The sequence below is a fragment of the Opisthocomus hoazin genome, chromosome 3, assembly GCF_030867145.1.
Source record: "Opisthocomus hoazin isolate bOpiHoa1 chromosome 3, bOpiHoa1.hap1, whole genome shotgun sequence".
Lineage (NCBI taxonomy): Eukaryota > Metazoa > Chordata > Aves > Opisthocomiformes > Opisthocomidae > Opisthocomus > Opisthocomus hoazin.
Window position 1 is genome coordinate 12,324,654 of NC_134416.1, and position 24,303 is coordinate 12,348,956.

The 24,303-nt window shown below is 50.8% G+C and overlaps 1 protein-coding gene across 12 annotated transcripts in view; it reads right to left on the reverse strand.

The window, feature by feature from the left end:
* Positions 1-24,001, reverse strand: part of LOC142360815 (uncharacterized) — a 173,040-nt gene extending 149,039 nt beyond the window's left edge. For all 12 annotated transcript variants that reach the window (XM_075415561.1, XM_075415565.1, XM_075415566.1 and 9 more), the window contains exon 1: positions 23,928-24,001. The gene's annotated coding sequence lies outside the window, so the exon portion shown is untranslated. The remainder of the gene's footprint in view (positions 1-23,927) is intronic.
* Positions 24,002-24,303: the final 302 nt, after the last annotated feature.

Here is a 24,303-nt window from a genome sequence, read left to right on the forward strand (position 1 = left end):
AGCCGGGCTGTCCCAGGCGCTGGCAGCTGGGTGCCAGTCTCTTGGAGAAGCTTCACCTCCAGCAAAACCTCCTCTAGCACAAAGCCTCCCCACCCTTCAGGACAAGAAACTACAGCCACCGACAGCCCCAAGCTGCTGAGGTTTACTTAACGTTTGGCCAACCACTTGCAAGCAAGGAGCCCTGTGAAAGCACAGGGAATTATGCAAAACACAAAGCGAAGAGGAAACATCGGCATCTTATACAAGTTTGCCCTCATTCTATCAAAGCCTCAGAGCCGGAATGTGTTCCCCGCCCCCCCCCCCCCCCAGTACAGCTGCTGGGATCGTGTCACCTGCTTTCATGCACTTGTCTTCAGCCTCCTCTACACACCAGGACCGCATGAATTTAATTAGTACCTTCTTTTTACTTAGATTTAGTATAAAGGGAGGGGATGTTTGCAAAGGGAATCCACTTCTCATTTCAGACCTTCGGCCAGGCTCAGCTGAATGGGTGTTTGTTTAAAACATCACCACTCTCCCTGCCTGCCCGTATGCCAGGGGCTGCTATCGTCACCGCGTCGTGGGTCACATCACTTCAGCAGGCACGGCTGGCCTAAGCAGGCTGGCTGAGACAGCGACTGAAGGCACCGATCAAGCAGGTCAGGGGAACCATCCTATTTTCAGGTGCTGGGTTTGACTGGGAAAAGGTCTGTCTGCATTCCAGGTCAGCAAAGCAGAGTAAGAGCACTTACTCCACTGCTGTAAGCAATGCGGCTTAAATAAATAAAACTAATTAAATTCAAATCACTACAGATTTTTCATACAGGCAAATGCTTTACTATTTAAAAAATACAAATTTCACTGTACTATCCAAAGACTTCCTTTCCACTTTAAATCTCATACACACAGGGGAAGAAAAAAAAAAATAATCCATATCCAGAGACTTGCAAATTCCCCATCCTCACACCCAAAGGCATATTAGCTCCTTTCCGCAGACAAGAAACCAAGCCATCTCACATTTGCCTTGGCTTGATCCGTACTTAAGATCTGCCAGGAGCCGGTGCAATGATGAAAAGAAAAAAGAAAATCCAGAATATACTCACAGCCCCAACCAGCATAGTTACGCTGAAGAAATGCAATCGACTTAGAAATTGTTCTATGGAGGCAGAGGGGAAGGAAAATCAGAAAAAGGCTTTTTATTTTTTTTGCTGAAGAAGCTTATTTCTGTCTGGGAGCTGGTTTCAGCTGTGCCAGCAGAAGAGCTGTATGCAGGGTTGGGGAGCAGGTAACCTCACCTGCTACGGGTGACATCTGCATCACCCAAACGTGCTTGCCCCCCCAAACACCACCACCTCCATTCCTACAGGGAGGCAGCAAACGCGATCAGGGAACCGAAAAATAACCTTAGGGGGGGGCTACAGACCCCAAAAACAGCCTATAAACTGTGCTGTGTATTGTCGCTCCATCAGAGCAGCTTTAGATGCAGGAACCCCAAGGGGCAGTGACGCTCAGATCCAGCACCAGGAGCTCTGAGTTGCCACCCCCAGACAGGGATGCTACCACCTTTTCTCTGGGAAGGAACATTTATCCTATCAGTAGTATCTGTAACAATGAAAAATTAATTAAGGACATTGTAAAGCAAAAAGAACAGTCTCACACTCTAACGAAACACTGTGCTCACTGAAATTTAGATCACCCACACCTCTCTTCTGTGTGTGCGCAAGTACAGGTGCACATCTGTACATTAAGTTTTCAACTCTGTCGGCTTCAAGAAAAGGAAATACTCCAAAATATTTTTAAACACATATGGCACCTAAAACAGTGGCTTATATTGGTAATATGACATAATTAATGTCACTTAGTTACTTCATCCAGGAAATTAATCTAATCAGTTAGAGTAACAAGCCAGTGCATACTCAGTTCCCAAGGCAGCAGCTGAACTTCCTGGGGGGACCAGCTCTGCCACCCACAACGTAACCCCTGCAACCACCACGGTGTCTCGGCCGCTTCTCTGGGGACGTCCAATGCCTCTTCACGCTGCTGTCTCTGCGAACAGCACCGGCCCCGGGACTTGGTTCGATCCCCCAACCCCAGCCCCACAGCTGTGCAAGCAAAGGGCTAGGGGCAGGTGTATTTTATTAAATGAGTACTGATTTCATACACGTCTTTTTGGGAGGGAAATGTAATTAAAATTAATTTAACAGAATGGGAATCATGGCACCGTCTGACTCTGAAAGCACAATGGGAGCTGGCTGATGAGATAAAATGCCAAAAATCAGATGCCCTGTAAAAATAAATAGATTTCAAGTTCCTCAGTGTCTTAGGCTCGGGTAGCTGTAGGAACATCTCCGGGCAGATGACAGCTAGTTCACTGCAGTGTATTTATAACGCCGAGCTGTGGGTGCTGGGTGGCCGTCACCATATTAAATCCCCTTCATAAATCATTCTGAGATGCTCAAAGAGCAGGTGCTGGGGGTAAAGCCGGTGGGGATTTTCCAGCCCCCCCCCTCGCCGCTGCCCATCCACAGGGGCACATGCCTGGATCTCCCTGGCACGTCCCCTCCGTCGGGAAAATGCCGGTGCCCAGCCGGCTGCCGCTGCCACTTGGGGGGCTTAGAGGAGGGGGAGCGGTGCCCGGTCAGCAGGCGGGGGGTTTGCAGGGCTCTGGCGGGAAGTGGGGGGACACCACGCTCGGGTAAGCCATCGAGACAAGGAGAAGGGAGACAGGGCTGCATTCTTCATGGATGAAACAGCAGACAAAGGGCTCTCGCTGCTTCTCTGCGCATTAGTCAGCAAGCAGGAACACACACAAAAAAAACCAACCCACAGCAAATCCGCTCTGTAGTATTAGGGATTATGACTCACAGATATTTTTTTCCTCCCCCCGTGATTCACTTGGTGCCGCCTCACGGCCCGGATTCAGAGCAGCCTCACCATTTTGGGCTCCCTCTGCCTGAAATCCCACTAAACAATCGCCCTTTGCAGTCAGCGGTGAAGAATCCCAGGTTTTTTCCCCACTTTCCACGCCGCAGCAGGGGCCGGAGGGGGCGAGCGCGGCACGCAGGGACCACGCGCCCACGCGGATGCTCAGCACCGGCCAAGCGGGCACGGCCCCGTGGGAGCCCCGTGACCGGCCGCCAGCGCAGGCGCGGCCCGAACGCGGAGATAAACAGGACGTCACCCACAGCGCAAGGGACGGCTGGCTGCAGAATGCCTCCCGGGAGGGGGGTACCGCTTCAGAGGGGTGGCAGGCACTCGCCGGTGACAAGCAGCATCCCACACGGCAGCCGTGCCTATCCGGAAAGGACGCGGCTGCGGTCCTCTGTTGGAACAGGCTGCCCAGGGCAGCGGTGGAGTCCCCATCCCTGGAGGTGTTCAGAAAACGGGTAGATGTGGCATTTTGGGACATGGTTTAGCAGGCATGGTGGTGTTGGGTTGACGGTTGGACTTCATGATCTTAGAGGTCTTTTCCAACCTTAATGATTCTATGACCCGGTTTAGCTCCTGGGATGGGTCAGAGTTTGCTGGGAAGGAATCCAGCAGCAGATGGTGGGGCTGCATGGGCTTTCTACCTACGGAAACCATGCTCTGCCCTCTCTGTGCCTTCAGCACCGCAGGTCATGAAGAACACCTCCTTGCAGGGAGCAAGACCTCCAGAAGCATCCCACACACCCTGCCATCCCACTCACAGTTTTTAGAGGAAAGCTGCTGCAGAATAAATGGAAAATCATTATTCTGTAGAGAATGTGGCCTGGGCAGCCCCATCCCACAGCTGGGACCCCCAACACAAAGTGATCTGGGCTGGACTGAACCAAACAAAAAGTCTCGTGGCCCCTTTGCATTGGGATAATAATAGCAGCAGATAAATTCCACATTTCAAACCAGGGTAAGATATTAAACAGAGCCTCTGTAGAGAGATTAGGTGGAATAAGAAAAACAATAAATCCTTATGTTCTTGGACTTGAACCGACTGGCAGCAAAAGACCGGGAGCGGGGCCTCCTTTCCCCCAACACCACCACGGTGCCCTGCATAACCAAATAGATTGGGGTTCAGCAGCTCGCCCAAAGGATGAGGGCTGCAAAACATGGAGTACAGAAATATCTGAGAGACCATCCTCTGGGTCCACTCCCAAAATCACTACGTCCTCAGCCTGCCATACATCTGTGAGGTCCCTCCTCGTGCTACCCCAACTCCTCCCAGAAAGACCATGGAGGGACACTCAAGCAAACTGGAGATGCCAGCTGAGAAGCACCCCACCTTCTCCAGCACGAGAGGTTGGGCAAGCACGGAGTCAACAGAGGCAAACAAATTGTTTTCCCTTATAAAGCTGTATGGGGAGAAGTTACAAAAGCATTAACCCTTTTCCAGGCTCCTACAGGAGAGATTTTTGAATCTGAAAGCCAGAAACAAACATTAGTAAAGGCGGGAAGAACAAAGGGGGTTCCATTTCCTACCTAGACTCATTTTTTTTTTACTGAAGGCTATTTCTGTTCTGCGTGCTCTAGAGGAAGCCACTGACTCCAACTGCAGTTTTCATCCTTTCCACACACCCCTTTGAAGCTGAGGTTCACATCTCCCGACCCAGCGTGGAGGCACCCCATGCTCCTCCTGCCCTCCCTCACCTCCCAGGACCCCCTCTGCATGAGGCAAGGACACAGTTTCAGTCAAAATAATGAATATTAACAATTAAGATTACATCTAAATATCCTCTTCTTTTAAAAATAGCGTTGAGATTAATGATTTAACATAACTAACTTCATAAGACTGAACTTACTATATGGAGGCCAACCCAAGCTCCGCTGATGGATGCTGATGCCCTGCAGGGCAGCAGGTAAGCCAACAGACATATTTCCATCTTTAAAAACTGCACCCTGGAAACAGTGTTTCTGCTGCGTGGAAAAAAAAAGTGCTTTAATGACTTAAGGACCCAGCAAAACTAACTGGTGCAGAGTGTCACAACCAAATCACCAGCTAACTTTGTCTCGTTTTGCTGTAAAACCCAGCTGCGATATTGCATCATATCACGGGGAGACAAGCACACCTAAGCCACCGTTGTTCATGCTTCCAGTTATCCTGGACAGTAAAACAAAGAACGTTAATCCAGAAGACATTTACTAGAAAGAGCTCTCAAATGTAGTTTTCTAAACCTTATTTCCTTACCCGGATTACCGCATCCCTTACATAAGTGCTGGTGACCCTGCAGGTTAAGCTACCTGTCCAGAGGACCAGACACCTCACCCTTACACAGCCGTGGGTCGCCTGCACCAAGGGGGAAGGCAGTGGGAGGCACTGACAGGAGGACGAACACTGACGGACTCCAAAAGGACAAGCAAGAGTGGGGAAAAGACAGGCAATAAATAACGAGAGGAGAGAAGGTATTTATGAGCGTGAATCACACATTTCCCTAGACAGGCATCTTTCCGCTAATGATGAATATCATAATTCCCCTAAATAATGCAAGGAAAATTTGTTTAATCATTTAAAGGCATCATCAATAATAAACATGTCAGCTCCATATGCTAACCTCACCACTCCTCCCTGCTCAGGGACCGCTTTAAGGAAAAGACTTAGATCGCAGTCGCTTTTTAATTTTGGAACGATGCTTCAGTGTCAGAGTCGGGAGAACGAAGGAAGCACCCGGGACCGAGGAAGGCAGACCCCAGCGCGCGCGCGCCCTGCGCGGTGTAAAAGCTCTTCACACCAGGGCTGCCGGTCCCGTGCAATAGAGCAGCAACGAGAGCGCAGTTCTTGTTTACTCAGGCTAAGTGTGTACGAGCAGAGGCAGGCACCGAGATAGCTGAGGCCAGTGAAGAGGAGAGCCCTTCCCACCAGCCAGGACAGGGTCCCCCACCGAGGACCTGGCGAGGATAAGGAAGGGGCTGCACCAGAGGCCGCGCATCCATCACCTGCAGTGCAGCAGGAGCACGGGCGATGCCATGTCCGAGGGGTACCCAGCTGCTACCCCGGCACTAAGACCAGCATCTGGACGAGAAGGAGAAGAAGAAGATGCATGCCACCTTTCAATACTGGACTCCTCAGGAATGAAGAGCAAAAGGGGATTTAAGAGCTCTGAGCTCCATTGCTGCAATGCTGCCTGCAAAACCCACCACGCACCCATGAGTATCCCCTACAGCACTGACAAAATCAGGACAGGGTTCTCAGCTCATCTTGACCTGGGCACCGACTCCTCTGAGCCACTCGCCATCCCGTCAGCACACGAGTGACACGCTCCCCGAGGCCTGGGCTGTCTCGATACGATGCTCTGTCCTGACGAAATCATTATCCCCAGGGCCGCTGCTGCCATGGCAATCCCAGCCACTGAAAACGACGGATAAGCTGTGCAGGACCAGTGGGAAGTGCTACTGGCCTGTCAGAGGATGTCCTGCTCGCAGTATGGGAGAATGGAAAGGGAAAAGAAGTCAAAACCCAAAATGATGGGGACACCATTGCTCCACAATGCTGGTGCATCTTCCAGAAAAGCCTCTTCGTTGCAAATACAGGAGGGATGCAGGAAGCAGGGGAATAAATCTGCATAAAACTGGCTTATTTTTGGATTCCAAAGTCATTTTCTGGCATCCCTAAAACAAATGTGGGTGACCACCAGCAGGGAAGATGGAAATCCAACTGGGCAAAGCAATCACAAGCCTGCAATGTCTCACAGCGAGGAAACCCAGCCTTCTGCCTCTGCCAAACTTCTGTCGGGGGCTGGGGTGGGACAAAAGGTTTGTGCCACCAAACCACGATTTGCATTGTTTCAATTTTTCTCTTTTCCCTTGGAGTCACTCTTCCGATTAGAATCTGTACTATTTTAAGCAACTCTTAAAAAAAAAAAACACCCCACACAAACAGGATTTAATGCCTGTTTGGGCTGCCTATAAAAACCTTTTCCACTGGAACAAAGATTTAAACCTGTGACTCAAAACCAGTTTACAATGGGGGGCTGATTATCAAGAGGACCAGAATATCCTCTTATTAGAAAAACGTTCACTGGGCTTTCCTGAACTTTGCATGGTGGTATTAACTCAATGACTTATTTAGTTGCATGCATCCGATACTGGTTGTCTTTGACACAGGGAAAAAATAAAATATGCATTCTGTACTGCAGAAGAAGAGCAGGTATGCATGTGTGAATGTGTGGTATGTGTATCCATACCTGCACATGCATGCATGAACACACACAGCCTTCTGATTCGCTTCAACAAAAGAGATACAGGAAAGAAGAGCATGAAATCTCAAAAAACAAAGGTTGGAAAGGATCAAAGTATGTACTCCACGTGCTTGCCTCAAGTAAAACAAGCCTAATTAAGGCACTTTTTTTAAATTATTTGTCTACTGCGGTAGCAAGTACCATGGGGGAAAATCAGGGCCCTATTTGTATGAGTCCTATGCAAGTACTCAAGGCAGTCTGGAAGAGATCGACAGTCTACTAGACTTCAGTTAAACTGATGTAAACCCCTAAGAGTATTCTATATTCGTTTTCGTTTAAACCTGTTTGTTTTAAACACTTATTTCTACTGGTAAAATATTTATATGCAGATAAATTATTAAAAAAGGGTAGGGTAGGGTAGGTAGGCTAGCAGCTGCCCAGGTGGAGGCAGGACCACAGCCCAGGTCTGGGGATGCCCATCCCGGCACATCCTTAGGCAGCCTGCCCGCTGCTGGGGAGAAACCCTGCCCTTGAGAGGACAGCACGCATAAAATGCCCAGCTAGCTCTCATGCAGCAGGGCAGATCAGATTTTAAAGCAACAAGTTATCAGCTATGAGCCTATGAACTTGGCTTTATACACGTCAGAGCAGCACTGTATAATAGAGATGTCTCACTCCATCCTGCTGACCTGGATCTGAACCGGCACCTGTGAAGCAGAAGTTTTGGAAGGTCTCCTAGCCCATTTTTTTAGGTCCTAGAGCCAACAGCTAGTCAAAGTTTGGTCTCCTGGCAAGTAGAGAGAGCATACGCAACAACTGCATCCAAACTTCAAAAAAAAAAAAAAAAAAATTATTTGGGGCCAGACTCTTTTCAGTGGTGCCCAGTGACAGGACAAGGGGCAATGGGCACAAACTGAAGCACAGGAAGTTCCGTCTGAACATGAGGAAGAACTTCTTCACTCTGAGGGTGACAGACCACTGGCACAGGCTGCCCAGGGAGGTTGTGGAGTCTCCTTCTCTGGAGATATTCAAGACCTGCCTGGACAAGGTCCTGTGCAGTCTGCTGTAGGTGACCCTGCTTCGGTGGGGGGGTTGGACTAGATGACCCACAGAGGTCCCTTCCAACCCCTACCATTGTGTGATTCTGTGATACCCTGGGGAGCAGAATCCAGTGTAAAACTCTTATTTACAAGTTTTCTGGCTCCTCTCTCATCAGCAGAATGTACTGGAAAAACTCAAAAGCAATCATCATTTTACAAGCATGTTTTGCTCGGCGCAGCTCCTGCACCCAGTTTCACATGGAGAACGTCAACAAGGTGACACGAGCCGACGGCCTCCCCAGGCAGCTGCAATGCACGCTCCCCTCGCCATGCCCAAAACCCACCTCTTGACTTACACGCTGTGCAGTAATTATGCTGCTAATCACAAGCTGCTCTGCGCTTCTCGACCCGAATTATTATTATTATTAGAGCTGGCTCAGCTGCGAACGCGCCTGCTTTCCAAACCCACAGCGCTGGGATGAAGAAGAGGGGTGGGGGGTTTAATCCTCCACCGGTTGCAGTGTAAGCCAGCAAATGGCATTCTGGCATGTAATTTCTTTCAACGGGAAAAACCACATCTTTTAGGAGGTTTTCCATTTTAAGTTAGTACAGAATCACCACAAAAAGAAGAAAAAAAATAATACTGGGTAAGGCAACATAACACATACTATGGCCCTCTTTCAATTCACCAGCTATATTTATCTTTCAGCTGCAGCGTAGAAACATATTTCACTTAGAAAAGCTTTTCAGCTGCCTAAAAGAGACACTCCGGCAGCAAAGGCCACACACTTAGATACTGGTGAGGGGAGTGAAAGAAAAAAAGATTTATTTGTTTAGATGCTGCAAGCTAGCTGAAATCTGCCACCAACACCTCATCGCTAAGGCCTGTGGTGGGCACGCATGACTTGGGCACGAGCCAGCCTGAACTTGGAACGTTTCGGCAGAAAAATGTTCATACGATCTGGCTAATTTTTAGCTATCCATTTCACTTTCACCCACTTTTTTTTTTTCTGAAACATCTGGCTTTGACCGGGACCAGACACAGGAGGCTGGCTAAGAAAAACATGAGCATCCGCCCTGGTACATCAAGTCTAGCTTACTTCAACCCAAAAACATAGGGCCAGCAGCAGCACAAGCCTCGCCATTGAACTGGGGACAACTTGCACAGTGACAGCTCTCCATGAAGTAGATCTGGCTTTCAAAAACAGCTTCTCTGTATCCCCCAAGTCAACCAGTGCCATTCAGTGTCCCATCCCGAAGGCTGCAGCTACCACAACAGCTCAGGTGCTATCACCATGTGCGGTGGGCTGACAACACAAAATTTGCGAGTAGATAAACAGCCCGTTCCCGAGCCAAACTAAACCAGGGCAAAAAAAATCCCACTCGAGCATGCAAGGGAAATAGGATCTGGCCAGAGCGTCTTGAAAATAGCAAAGCACCCCAACAATTGGCACTGAGTGATCCTTGGGTGCAAGGGTCATCAGCAAGATCAAGTTAGGAACATGGCCTGAAATAGCCCCTCGTCCAAACGGGATTGAGGGGAGGGAGGGGATGGCACAGGACACTTAGAATCATGGAATCATTAAGGTTGAAAAGACCTCTAAGATCACCAAGTCCAACCGTCAACCCAACACCACCATGCCTGCTAAACCATGTCCTTGCACCACTTGTGAAAGCAGTCTGCACGGCAGGGAGGGGGTGAAGGAAAAAAATAAGAAAGAAGACGAGTCATCCTGAATGAAACACAACACATTCCGTTGAAGAAGCCTCACGTATTAACATCAGTGACACAAAGGGGAAGGTCTGGAATGTGGTTTCTGCTTATTCACCTTGATGATACCCCTTAAAATTTTCTGCTCAGATTACAACTTTCCAAGAAAAAAAACAAAAATCTCTTTCCATCCACCCGAAGGAAAGCTCCCTCTGCAGATCCGCTTGCCTAAACCACGCTCAGCAGAGCTCACCCGACCCGACCTCGGCCGAGCGTGGGCTGGGCACGTTCGGGAATTGCCACCCGTCACTGCCACAAACCGGGGCTGGGAAGCGTCGGCTTTCCAGCACGGGAAACGCAGTGCTGAGTCCTGGGATTTTTCTGGGGGAAAAAAAAATAAAAAACAAAACAGCTGTGCAAGCAAAGCCACCCAACCAACTCGCTCGCTGCAAGGCTGATGCAGCCAGGAATACAGCGCCTGCTGCCAAATGATATTGAGCGTGTTCTTCAGAGCGCCAACCTCAAAGAATTTCCCAACTTCAGACCCCTTTTTTTTTTAATCGGAAGCAGTTGAAACACTCGGCTTTATCGTCCGCGAGCCAGCCTCTGAACAACGCTGCGCTCGGCAGCGCTCACAACTTGAGCAGGAGTGGGAAGCGCGGTGCAGGACCTGCCCCCGACTCCATTTAAACCCCCCCTGCTCCCAGCGCTGCCCACCAGCATTTTCCAGCGGGGATGGGGATTGCTCAGATCGAGCCGTCCCCGACGCACGCACAAACCTCTCTGCTCGCTGCTCTCGCGCCCGAAAGCCCACTGCCATCAGGGCACTGCAGCCCTCGCAGGACCACCGCAAACTGGGGCCGCGTCTCTCTGGGGGAAAGAGACAGGGCTGAAACCAGGGGGAAAAGCCCTGGGCTTGCAGCAAGCCAGAAGGCTGCTAAAATTAGCAGCAGAAAGGTAAGAGAGGTAAGAGCGGGAATGCCCAGAGTGCAGACTGCAGCCGCCAAGGAATGAGCGTCACCGAGCTCGGGTGCAGGGGAGGAGCACTACAGCCTTTAAACCCAATTTTCTCCTTACCATCAGACCTGAGAAACATCTACTCAGCCACGCCAGCTGCAATCTGGAGCAGGCAAGGGAGGCCAAAACTGCCAGGTTGAAACTCCTGTAGAGAGATGGGAAATGAGAGCAGCTCCACCCCCCGTGAATTCCTTTTTCTTCAAGAAATACGGGGCACAGCTGCGGCCGCTCCTCGAGCCACGAGCTCTCGGGGTGTGCAGACCCCAGCTAACAGGGTGCCTGGCCGACCCACCTCGGCGAGAGAAAGGAGGAGCCACGCCGAAGAGAAATTATAAAACAACTTGGAGCAGAAACACGTGGACAAGAAGGTAAAGAATGAAAAGCCAGAATAGGAGAGAAGGGGGAAAGAATGTAAGAAAAAAGGGAAATACACCTATGAAAAACACCACAGGAATAAAACTCAAACATGAAGTGGAACAGAAAAAGAGAAGCTGAGGGAAACTATGAGGAGGAAGCAAAGTTAGAGTTAAACAGGCAATGATGCTTTCACACATGTATTTGTATATATGTAAAAATACATATCAAAGTTACTTGGACACAGATATATATACATGCACAAGGAGAAAAATTGTGCCATGCTTTATCTACACTGCCCTGAGGAAAAGCAAAGACTTCACCACCGGCCACCAGTTCTGACAGGACCGCCCAGACAGTTTTCACCTGCGCAGGGATGCTTTCTGCACACTTCTTGTTCCAAGCTGGCTCCCCCGTTTGCTGCTACTCAGAACTAAAAGAACACAGAAGCCATGTAGGAAAATTCACACTACAGCAGCACATTTCTGGCCATAGCATCTCCATCACGTGCGCAGTAAGCCACAGATCCAGAGAACCCTGACAGGCTCAAGCAGTGGGCCTGTGCGAACCTCAGGAAGTTCAACAAGGTCCTGCACCTGAGTCAGGGCAATGCCAAGCACAAGTACAGGCTGGGCAGAGAGCGGATTGAGAGAAGCCTTGAGGAGAAGGACTTGGGGGTGTTGGTTGACAAGAAGCTCAACACGAGCCGGCAGTGTGAGCTCACAGCCCAGAAGGCCAACCATATCCTGGGCTGCATCAGGAGAAGCATGGCCAGCAGGTCAAGGGAGGGGATTCTGCCCCTCTGCTCTGCTCTGGTGAGACCCCACCTGGAGTCCAGCCTCCAGCTCTGGAGCCATCAGCACAGGACAGACATGGACCTGCTCCAGCAGGTCCAGAGGAGGCCACAAAAATGATCAGAGGGAACACCTGTCCTGTGAGGAAAGGCTGAGAGAGTTGGTGCTGTTCAGCCTGGAGAAGAGAAGGCTGCAGAGAAGCCTTAGAGCAGCCTGCCAGCACCCGAAGGGGGCCCAGAAGAAAGCTGGAGAGGGACTTTTTACAAGGGCATGTAGTGATAGGACAAGGGGTGATGGCTCTAAACCAAAAGAGGGTAGATTTAGATTGGACATAAAGAAGAAATTCTTTACTACAAGGACGGTGAGGCACTGACAGGTTGCCCAGCGCAGCTGTGGCTGCCCCCTCCCTGGCAGTGTTCAAGGTCAGGCTGGATGGGGCTTTGAGCAACCTGGTCTAGTGGAAGATGTCCCTGCCCATGGCAGGCAGCTTGGAACTAGATGATCTTTAAGGTCCCTTCCAACCCAAACCATTCCATGATTCCATGATCCCCAGGAGGAATCTTCACTGCAATTAGTTATTGGCATTACATATAGCATCACCAAGAGGTTGAGATACCAAATACATCTGTGCTGGACATTATATAAAAACAGAACAGAAAAGCCAGTCTCTGTCCCAGAGACCCAATGACCTAGGGTAAAACCAAGATAGAAAGTACAAGAAAATAAGGCAGGCTGACCAGAGTGGAGCAAAAGACATGCCAAAGGAGATACCAACATCTCGCCATACACGGCAGTCCAGGATGGGCATGTCTAACAGTCTTGCTTTAGACAGGAAGCTGGGAAGGGGTCAACCACAACAGAGGACAAGCAAGACCCACCCATTCCCTGTTCTCCGAAATCCCACTTAAACCACTAATGGAGATGGTGTAAAGATTCCTCATTATTGAAACAACCAGTAGTAAGTAGTAATCCACATCAGAACCACCACATCCATCAAACCACACAGAGAACAACCCCTAACTAACATGGCCACAATGTCCATCATGATCTTGACTTCATGATTTCTCTTCTGACTGGTGGTTTGTTTAAATACCACTTTTCAGAACATACAAAACAGATGGGAACCAAGAGTCATACAGGAGTTACTTGGAATCTATGAGCCCATCCACGAGGTGATAAAGAAGGCAAGGTAATTAAAAAAATTTAAGATTTAACACATCTACTACATGAAACAGATTTCATTGACCTGTTAATATGACAAGATGTTACAAACCAGTCTTGTGTCTACAGAAAATTCCAGGTAATTAACCCTAGTTTGAAAGGGGTGAAGAGAAGAAAGCGAGGGCAGACTTAAGGATGTCTGGGCATGTGCCTCAATCTTGCTGTTTCTTAACTTTTTTTTTTATTATTCTGAAAAGGCTCAAATCACTGTAGGTAACTGGAATTACAGTCAAGTGCATTATCCTCGATGCTCAGTTTAAACACTGCAGTCATCATCAGATTATCTTTCAGGTACTACACTAAGTGATGAACTAACATCTGATACACGTTCTTTCTCCTCTTTCCTCCAACTCGGTAGTGGAGGGTCTTGTTTCGCTTCTGTGTTCCCTAACAGTCTTTGAACATTGTACAAACCATTGCTACACATTTACAAAAAGGACCTTCAGTTGAACATACCTTGCACTTGTAGCAGAGTATGATGAGGTTTGTGGTGGACTTATCTGCCGGGGTTGCCCAGTCCATGTGAAATTGGACCCTCAGAGAGCAGAGCTTCATTTCCTTGCAGAAAGCTCACATGGTCTTTGGCACAAAGCTTTAAGCACTCTTTCTCCTACCTGAGGCAATACAGGGAACACCCTACAAAGAGAACAAAAAACCTCAAAACTTTATCTGCATTTCCAAGGGATGCCAGTGTAGAAAGAAGTCCCAGGCTGCCCATGGAGCAGCGGAGATGGGCTGCGCCTTTCTGGACTGACTGGAGCTTTCGCCGCTTGCAGGCTCCTTACACAGGTATGTCATTGCTGCTGTCAAGCCAAGACGCAATGAAAGCTCAAGACCAGCTGTCTTCCCAGGAAGATGGGGCTGCACCTTCTCATCAGCCAGAGATGACAGAAACACCAGAAGCAGAGCTGGAGAAGAGCTTATCACCAAAAGACATTCAAGAGCATTCCTAACCCACCACCTCAACTGACCAGCTGTGGACAAGTACCATCAGCACCAGCATGGCAGCAGCGGGCTCTTCAACCCTTTCTTCATACTCTTCTGCATCGCTTGAGCTGAGAGAGCTGTTCCTCACCAATGAGCCAACAACGTCCAAGAACTCGGCTCCCCAGCAGCAGCCGGGTGCAAAATGTGAAACAGAGCTATGGATCGTCTTCACTACGTGGTCACCTGAGACTGGATTGCCCGGCCAGGTCACCTACTCCAAGACAGTCTGGGGCTCCAAGTGTGAAGACTGGTGGAAGAAGGCAATCTCTTCACGTCTCCTGTGGTACCAGCCACCGCAAAGGGCTCTGATGTGATTTCAGGCTCCTTATTCTGGAGCCACCGTGGCCTGCCGCTGTGGAGAGAGGTCAGGAGCCTCTCTGGGCAGACCTGCTCTGCCAGCCAAGCCTCCGCTGAAACCGCAGCTGCATGAGCTCAGCCTCAGCACTTGCCAACTTCCAATGGGCATCGACATCCCTTAAGATCTTCAAATGACACATTAATGTTATAAGCAGTATTTCATGGGTCTACAGGCTTTGCCATGCCTCAGGGAGGCCTTACACAGATATAGCCCACGCATCAAGAGGAGTGTGGCCAGCAGGTCGAGGGAAGGTTCTCCTTCCCCTCTACTCTGCCCTAGTGAGGCCTCATCTGGAGTACTGTGTCCAGTTCTGGGCTCCCCAGTTCAAGAACGATGAGGAGCTGCTGGAGAGAGTCCAGCGGAGGGCTACGAGGATGATGAGGGGACTCGAGCATCTCTCCTACGAGGAGAGGCTGAGGGAGCTGGGCTTGTTCAGTCTGAAGAAGAGAAGGCTGAGAAGGGACCTTATAAATGCTTATAAATGTCTTAAGGGTGGGTGTCAGGAGGATAGGGCCAGGCTCTTCTCAGTGGTGCCCAGAGACAGGACAAGGGGCAATGGGCACAAACTGAAGCACAGGAAGTTCCGTCTGAACATGAGGAAGAACTTCTTCACTCTGAGGGTGACGGAGCACTGGAACAGGCTGCCCAGGGAGGCTGTGGAGTCTCCTTCTCTGGAGATATTCAAGACCTGCCTGGACAAGGTCCTGTGCAGCCTGCTCTAGGTGACGCTGCTTCAGCAGGAGGGTTGGACTAGATGATCCACAGAGGTCCCTTCCAACCCCTAATATTCTATGATTCTATAATTCTATGATTCAAGACTTTCAAGCGAGCATAGCTCCCAGGATCCCACATGCCGGCCCTGTCCCTGATGCCGTCTCATACCTTCGTGAGCTTTAGCTGTCTTTCTGCTGCCACAGTGGAGACAACAGCATTTTTACCTGCTCAGCATCCTGATTTTCTAAGCAGAACAAGATACAAGTGTTTGTCACTATGAATATTAGCACTCCTAATCTTATTAGAAGGAGGTGAAATGCATTAGCAAGGCCAACTGTAAGCTCTCCCAGTCATGGCTGGTCAGCACAAGTGACTGCAGGTTGTTCAATCCCTCCCATAGGTTCCCCTCCCACACTGCCTCGCTCCACGAGGCGGTGTCAGCAGTGAATTAACAGAGGGATGTACAGAATTGAAATCTTCTTTACTGTAGTTTGTCTCACAAAAGTAACCCAGAAAAACACTCGCCAAAAGTTAGTAAAAACATCCTGCAAAATAATGGCTTTGCTAAAAGTCTCTTAGGTCATCACGATTTATAAGGAAGACAGGGACACCAGGTACCAACAGTGGTGTACAGGCTCTACCACCTGGCAATACAACGTTATGCCGTACGATAACGGACACCTTGAGCTCTGACCAGGCTACAATCTGTCTCAAAGATAGCTATACCCAAGTTACCACCTCGTAACCTGTAAATTGTACTCAATACACTTATCTTTAAAATTATTGCAAACTTCCCTTCCTCCCCTTTTCTTCCTCCATATAAAGAATGGCCATTGACAGTGCTATGGAAGACGAAGAGCCAGTACTCACACTTACCTGTCACACTAAGCTAGAAGCTAAGTAAGGCCTTATTTCCACACCTTCAACATTTGCTCTTGCAACATATAGCTACTTGGTAAGCAGTTTTCAAAAGCTTTTTTCCTATCCAGCTGTGTTGGTTGCAGCCACCAGACCTCCCCCTCAAAGACGTCAGCCTACGGAAGTCACCGCTGCCATTTCCAACCATGTCAAGCAGAAGTACAGAACCTCAACCACTGCTGTGAAGCTCTGACGAACCACCTGATGTCAGGGCTCTACTGTCCTGCACTGTGAGCAACCGTATGAAAGGCAGTGTCTGCCCCAACATGTTCACAGATGAAAGAGGCAAGCAGAATGGTGGAAGGACAGAGAGAAGAAATAGCTTGCCAAGAGCAGAGCTCCCACATCCTACCTACGGTCAAGCACTGGGAACCCCATCACCTCTTCAAGCCACTTGTGAAAAACAGGGCTGGTAGGTCTTAAAACTAACTACCCAACATAAGGAGAACATTTCAAGTTGAGCTTCTCACTGCTCCAGCATCTTGGACTGCAAAGAGCAGCATCTTCCTTCCCCTCTGAACCTGCTCATCTTCATCACGTTTATTTACTCCTCGTGTGCATTCATGAAAGCCGGGCCTCCTTCCATCTTGTTCCACAGAGACCTGAAGCTCAGCTTTTCAATTTTTCCTCAGTTACCACAGAAACAGAGAAGTACTGGTGGGAAGAACCCTCTAGGGTCTCCAAGCCAACACCCAGCTCGTAAACAAGGCTGATTATTTTCCACTGTAATATCAAACATGCATACTTTTTTGTTCGTATTTTTATGTAATCTAATAGCACCCTACTTAACATTTAAGAAAAATGTAAAGCTTTGCCTACCCCACCCCCAAAAGCAAACTGAGAGGAACCAGAGCCAGATGTGAGATACCTGTAAATCCAATGATCCGGCAAATCTCACAGCAAACACTGTCGTCTAAAACCCCTGTGCCACAGCACGAAGCTCTTGGCCTTTGCTCCCCCCAAGCTCATTTCTGGGAAAGTGTATTTCAGACTTTCCTACTCTTACGAAGGAGGAAAAAAAAACCAAACCACCTATTATTATTTAAATCGGGCTGGAAACATTACTAACTATTTCCAAAAGGATGTATGGCAGCTTTTTGCTCTGCGTGCTAATTAACAGGTCATTGCACTGATAGGTGTGACTCCCTGTTCACATCAGCTGAAACATAAGGGGGTTTTGGAACATCACGCCTAGAGACTGCTACACCATGACTACATTAACGGATAATAAACTTCATGTTTGCAACACAGCTAATATAATGATAGTGATAATGATGATGATGATGAGAACAGTAACAACAACAACAATAATAATAATAATAATGTTATCAAACTTGAATATTAGCAAAGAGAGACCCATGCTAGACCTTTTTGCATGCAGAGGAGATGTAACGGAACAGGTTTGAGCACAGCCCGGGCTTTGGCCATGGCTCCACGTCCCACACGCTCAGGGATCAGCCCACGGCTGCTGTTTCCACCACGTAAAGCAGCACAGACACATCACACATACGTCAGTGATGCACCTCCGACGGGGACAGCGATACCCGACCCGACACCGAGCTGCAAGGACATGGCACCTGGCTGGAAGCTGGCCAGGAAAAGCCACCTTTCCTAAACCTACCCGCGCAGCAAGGCTCCAGCCTCCCGCACCGCTCGTTCCTCGCGCAGCCTGCAAGTCCCTTCCACTTGTGCACTCAGGGCTCACTCCCCACCTGGGCAGGGAACCCTGCAAGGCAATGCAATGCGTTTTATTTCGGCTGCGATTTTGCCGAGTGACATTTTCAGATCAAGAAAAGATGGTTGCAATACGATCAAATTTAGGCCTCAAAATACAAAGTGTTAAGAATCGCAGGCTGTTGCTTTTTTTTAACACATACTCTTAAGCTGGATTTTTCTTCTCCTTTCTAAGTCACTGGCAACAGCTCCCCAACCCCAGCTGAGATTTGTACAGGACCTCACAGGATGCTGTACCTGCAGCACCGGTGAAAAGATCAGAAGGTGCAGTTCTCCTGACGGGGAGGAAAAAAGCGACGCAAGCAATCTCTTAAATCCAGCTTCTGGGACTTCAGGAAAGGCACAAAATGTCCTGAGACCAAAGGCAAGGAGCACGCAAGCAGGTAGCGGAGGCGCTGGCCCGTACCTGCTTCTGGATGATTTTGAACCTGTAGGGTTTACTACCTCATAGAAATCCCCTGATGCAGCGGTGCTAACGCAATGGCTTCTACCAGTGCAAGGAATCGGGATGCTGCACCCACATGAAAGGTGTTACCAGCGTGATGTGCCCCTTAATCAGTCCAACTCCATCGGTAAAGCTGAAGTGCAGACGAGGCGTCCAGCCAGCAGTCATGTGGGGAAGCCGGGCGGCACAGAAAGGGCGTTCAGAGAAAGCCAGGGAGAACTGGACTGGACTGCACGGCTGGATGGAGGGAAGACGATGGTGCGTGGTTAGGAGGACTGGACCAGAGCTGCCCACCTTAAAATCCCTGCACTGGCCTGCTTCAGAGCCTGGGGGTTCCCAGCACAACCGGCACTGTGCTGACAGTCTCCCCAGGCTGCTTAATAAACAACGTGACGGGATGTGGTCTTGCCTCTCCCACCCACCTCTGCTCTCCACCTGCCCCTAAGGAAGCAGCCGACAGTTCTGGGCACTGCTCTTGCAGTAGGGACCTCCTCACCCCACAACAGTTTTGGGGCTTCCTTCAGGCTTCTCTGCCATTCATTCCTAATCCCAGGGGGTCCCATGCCTGGAGAAGCCCCCAGCTTGAAGGCGAGAACCCTGGAGATGTCATCCTCTGCCCTTGGGAAGCCCTCAAAGTCCTGCAGCTCTTGGCCACGGACGCATTTTGGCACTGGGTACTCTGACCAAGCCATGCAAAAGAGGTGACAAAACACTGTCTTCCAAGACCCCTCATGGCAACGACACTCTCCTCCCATGCAACCGCACAGTCCTGCCTGGGCTCTGGGCTGTTGCCTCTCGTCCGGGTGCTCCGCACGCCCCACCTCAGCTCAGCCCACTCTCCAGCAGAGCAGGTCGGCTCCCAATGCCTCCAAAACCCAACCGCATAGCGGGGGGCACAGTCAAACCTCCCCTTTCCCATCAAGGGACTTCCTAATGAGCCCATTTACAGGAACCTACACAATATTTTTTACACAAAACTTCTGCTGTTGCTTTTTCCAATTCAGGTTTTAAAGTAGAAGTGACTGAGAGAATCTGCCCCTTCTCTTGGCAATTTGTTCCAACAGCTAAGCACCCTTGCCATTAAAGACCTATGCTACAATTTCTAATTTGAATTATCTACCAGGCACTGGTTCTAGCTCTGCCTGTCACTGCTGCAGTTGAGAGCCCCTTCCTGCCTGACGTGCCACACCAGCAGCAATTCGCGGATCATTTTGCCTTCGAGGTGACGCGGGATGCAACCCGCAGCCTCTGCTGACTAACGTAAGACATCAACAGCAGCGAAGATGTGACAGCACAGGGATCAGAGTGGGTGGGACAAACCTGCCTGGCAACCCCAGGCAATACTCAACCAGCCACTTATTTCAAGGATACAGCTCCACATCGATACTCATATCCATACCTTGAATCCACAAAGAGTGATTCCACCCAGGGATGCATTCAAAGGCATTGTGACCATACAGATCTGGATGCTTGCAAATCACTGAGACTGCTCCGTACGCCCAGACGGTCCCCGCGCTTCTGTCGCCCTGCAGACTGCTGTCTTCAGCTGAGCAGAGCTGATGCACCAGGTAACCATCTCGCTGCTTCTCGTCTCTCACCTTTGGAGCAACAGGGGAAGAAAGCCCCACCAGCGAGCCCCGTCCTAAACGGCCTCTGGCACTTGCCAGAGAGAGAACTGAGGAAAGACTCAGGAACACTGCTTTATCTCAACACTAATAACGCCAAAAAATGCCGTCCTCCACTGACCTGTGCCAACCAGGCAAGCAAGCAGCAGGTGATGCATCTCCAGGTACAAACAAACCATGTGCAGACCTACAGCGGTACTGCTGGCCGGGGCACTAAGCGCTTGGCTATGTAAGAAGACGGACCGGCTCAGGAACCAATGCAGCTGCAACGAGGGAAAACGTGTCCCACATGAAGTGCTAATGGGTCCAAGAGACAGATTATGCTTTTATTCTCTCCTCGCTCTTCATAATTCTCACCAGGAACTCTGCAGGTGTTTCAGTACTAAAACAACCAGCCAGTGAGGAGACAGAAAATGACGCACTGTGCTTCCGAATAAGATCTGTATCCCCTTGCTGCCAACAGGCAAAAGCTTCCTGACCAGGTACACATTCCCTTCTCCACTAGCTCAGTTTGCAGCTCAGCACCTCACGTGGCTCACACAGCGGGACCTCAGACCACACCGCTGTCCGCTTGGCCACCAGCGAGGGGTCGGGGCAACGTACCCACCACCCCGGCCCCTCCGGCAGTCATGCATGGAGAAGGTCAGCACAGAGGCTCCACTGAGGCTCTCACAGACCCGCCTGAATTGCTTAACTGATGGATACACAGCTGCCATGCACTACACCACGGGTACCTGACACCAGCCTTCGCCCAGTTCATGCACTGGGAGCAAGAGATGAACCCTCAGCATCCCTGCAAGCAGCAGAAACACTTCCCAGGTCACAAAAATCAGCATTTCCCTTTCCCATAGCCCGCCAGCACTATTGTCTGCATAGATCAGTTGGGGGGGGAAACCTCTTTTTTTTTTTTTAATAAGATATCGTCCTTGCAATTCCTAGTAGAGCTGCACCAGCACAACGACAGAAAAAGCCTGAAGAAAGAGGCCTGCAGAAAAAGTGGTACTGTAATAAACCACTGAACATCTTCAGCTGGAAGGTGACAAACAAGCAGCGATATCTTAAAAGTATACAGACATATGATTTTTTTCCCTAGCCTCGCTCCACAGCATCGGCACTATGGGTCACTTCCCCTGCCAGTAACTCCTCGTATCAAAGTGAAATACATACAGCCAGGAAGCATAAGCTGTCATTGTCAAGCATTCTGATTAAAAACAGGAAGATATGGTTCAAATCCTGCAAAGAATTAAGCATAAGCTCCAATTTTAGCAGATGAAGTCCTCAATTAAACCAAAACCTACGCTTTGGTTCGGCAGGGGCACACAGAGAGAACACCACGACTGCAGAGCTGCACAGACACAACTCACCATCGTCTCGGCAAGCTGTGCGCTCCCACCAAAGTGATATTCCAAGCATGCACGTTCACCCAGGGAGCCAATATTCCGTTTGGCAAACCGATTGGAACACGCGGTTCGTTTCTGCAACAGATGGGCCTTTCAGCGGCGGCAGGCCTAAGCCCTTCCTTATTTTCGCTATGGCAGAATCGCTGTGACGTTGCGTGGACATCAGCGTGCAGATGCAAAGGACGCCAAATCCTTCGGGCCTTGCCGAGGCAGAGAGCTGGCACGGCTCTGGCTGTCCCCGCGCAGTCAGCCCGGCACAGCCCCTCTCCCAGGGACGCCAGACGTACAGATCTACAGTACATTTTACTCCTAACAGGTACAGACGCACTCCCATTCGCTGGCAAACTGCACCTGTACAACTAATCACCCTGATATAACTTAAAATACACCAAGGCATAGTCGGATCGATCAGAAATCTAACCATGCGAAGCTAGCTGTAAGCCAGACTCACGACCTAACGCTATGAGAGCCAGACGGGGGGGCGGGGGGGAACATAAAGTTAGAGAGGTGCATTTCTAAAACGATACAAAGTGTGTATAACATCACTTCAAACTCCCCGGGGTGTGAACTGGCATCTATCAGAGATCAGCACCTAGCACAAAAGAGCATCTGACTGGTCCACGTGCTTGGAAAATATATATATTTATTAAGCAATTTTTAAGAATCAAAATAGAAAGGAAACTGGATGTTTGTGAGACACGGCTAGATATCAGACCGCATCCTTATTTCTTACAGTGATGTCAACACTTCAGAGCTAGATTTTTTTTTAATATCCTCGCATTTTACAATAACTTGTGTAAGTGCTCTTACGATCATCCAGACCAGTTGGCACAAACTGACATTAGTGAGATCGTATTTCTGCTCAGTGAAGAAATAAATACTCCCATTTGACACAGCCGTAACGTGTACATAACATACTGTGCTCGCTGTACCTAGCAATGGCTAACATATCCCAACACACCCCCAGAAAAGCTCTCTTGTTCCAAATCAGTGACTTAAACAATGTATATTTTTTAACATATTAGCAAAAAGGAACTAGCGTGGGGTTCGCGACTCGCTGCGTCTGACCAGATACGTGGACAGGCAAACATGCCTAAACTTGTCAGCACGAACGGGATTAAAAAGACCTCAGCGAAGGCCTCCAGCATCTTTCAGACACAGTTATCGGTTCTGCTGGGATTTCTCCGCACGGTATTTTAAGATGCGGCAACCAACAGTTTAACAGATTGAGACCGAAGTCCTAAAGCACCCTGCAACGAAAACATTGCAGTGTTATTTAGCGAGAAAAATAAAACGCGGCCTACTAAAGCTGGACTCAGCAGAATCCCCAGCCTTTTTCAGGGGAAGACGGCCTAAAAAAACCCCTTTGTAAAACAGGCTTTGGAGCCTCCAGCGAATCTTCCCTTTCCAATCCTCAGGCCCCCGTGCTGCCCGGCCTCATGTCAGGCTCGACGGCCCGAGCAAAGCAGCTCAGCTCCGCGGATCCAGAGCTTAATCCGCCCCGCAAACAGACGCAGGCAGCAGCAGGCAGGCAGGAGGAGGTAGGAGCAGGCAGGGGCAGCAGGCAGGGGCAGCAGGCAGGGGCGGCAGGAGGCAGGGGCGGCAGGCAGGCAGGCAGGAGGAGGCAGGCAGGCAGGAGGCAGGCAGGCAGGCAGGCAGGCAGCAGGCAGCAGGCAGGCAGCAGGCAGGCAGCAGGCAGCAGGCAGGAGGAGGCAGGCAGGCAGGCAGCAGGCAGGCAGGCAGCAGGCAGCAGGCAGGCAGCAGGCAGGCAGCAGGCAGGCAGGCAGGAGGAGGCAGGCAGGCAGGCAGCAGGCAGGCAGGCAGGCAGCAGGCAGCAGGCAGGCAGGCAGGCAGCAGGCAGGCAGCAGGCAGGCAGGCAGGAGGAGGCAGCTCTGCGCCCCGGCCAGCGCACTGCGCGCATTTTCCGCGGGGTCGCAGAGGGCGCAACCAAACACCCCCCCCGCCGCCCCCCCCGTGCCCCGAGCTGCTCCCCACGCCGCGGGAGGGAGGCGCGGGTGGGCATCCCTTCCCCACCCCCACCCCGCTCCGGGTGCGGAGCAGCCCGCCGGGGGGGGTGTGACCCCCCGACACGCCGCCGGCCCCTGCCGCGGCCATTTACTGACGTGGGGAGGCACCCGAGCCCCTCGCCTCCCCCTCCCCGGGGGATTTCGGCTCGCGATCGTTAGTTTTAGCCCCACCGTCGACCCAGCGCTTTTTTAATAAATAAACAAATAAATAAATAAATAAATAAAGCGAAACGCGATCCCTCCCTCCCCCCCCCATCCATCTGCACAAGCCCCCCGCGCCGACGCTGTAAACTCCGCCGCGACCCGCAAGCCCCACCGGGGAGACGCAAATAGTACTGCGAGGATGGGGGGGTGGAGGGGGGGGAAAGGAATAAATAAATAAACAAGCAGCCGCCCCACAAACACGCAAACAACGTCCCCGCGCCCCCGCCGCCAGCCGCGGCCCCGGTACTCACCGCCCCCCCCGGGCAGGGTCCGGCGGGCAGGGTCCGGCGGGCAGGGCCCGGGGCCGCGGCGGGGCCCGGCGCAGGGCGCGGAGGCGCGCGGGGCCCCGCTGCCCATGTGCTCGCCGGAGCACGCGCTCGCCTCAATGGAACGTTGTGCTGGCGAGCGGCTCTGTGACGTCACCGCCCCCCCCCCCCCCCGCGCCGCCGCTGCCGCCGCCGCCGCCGCCGCCGGCCGCAGCCCCGGGGCACCGCGCAGCGCCCGCCCCCGCGGGGAGCCGGCCGGGCCCGCCGCCCCCCGAGCGCGGGGAGCAGCGCGGAAACAAACAGCGAATTAAAACATTAAATTAGTCCGGGGGGGGGGCTGCGGGCGCGGACGGACGGGGTG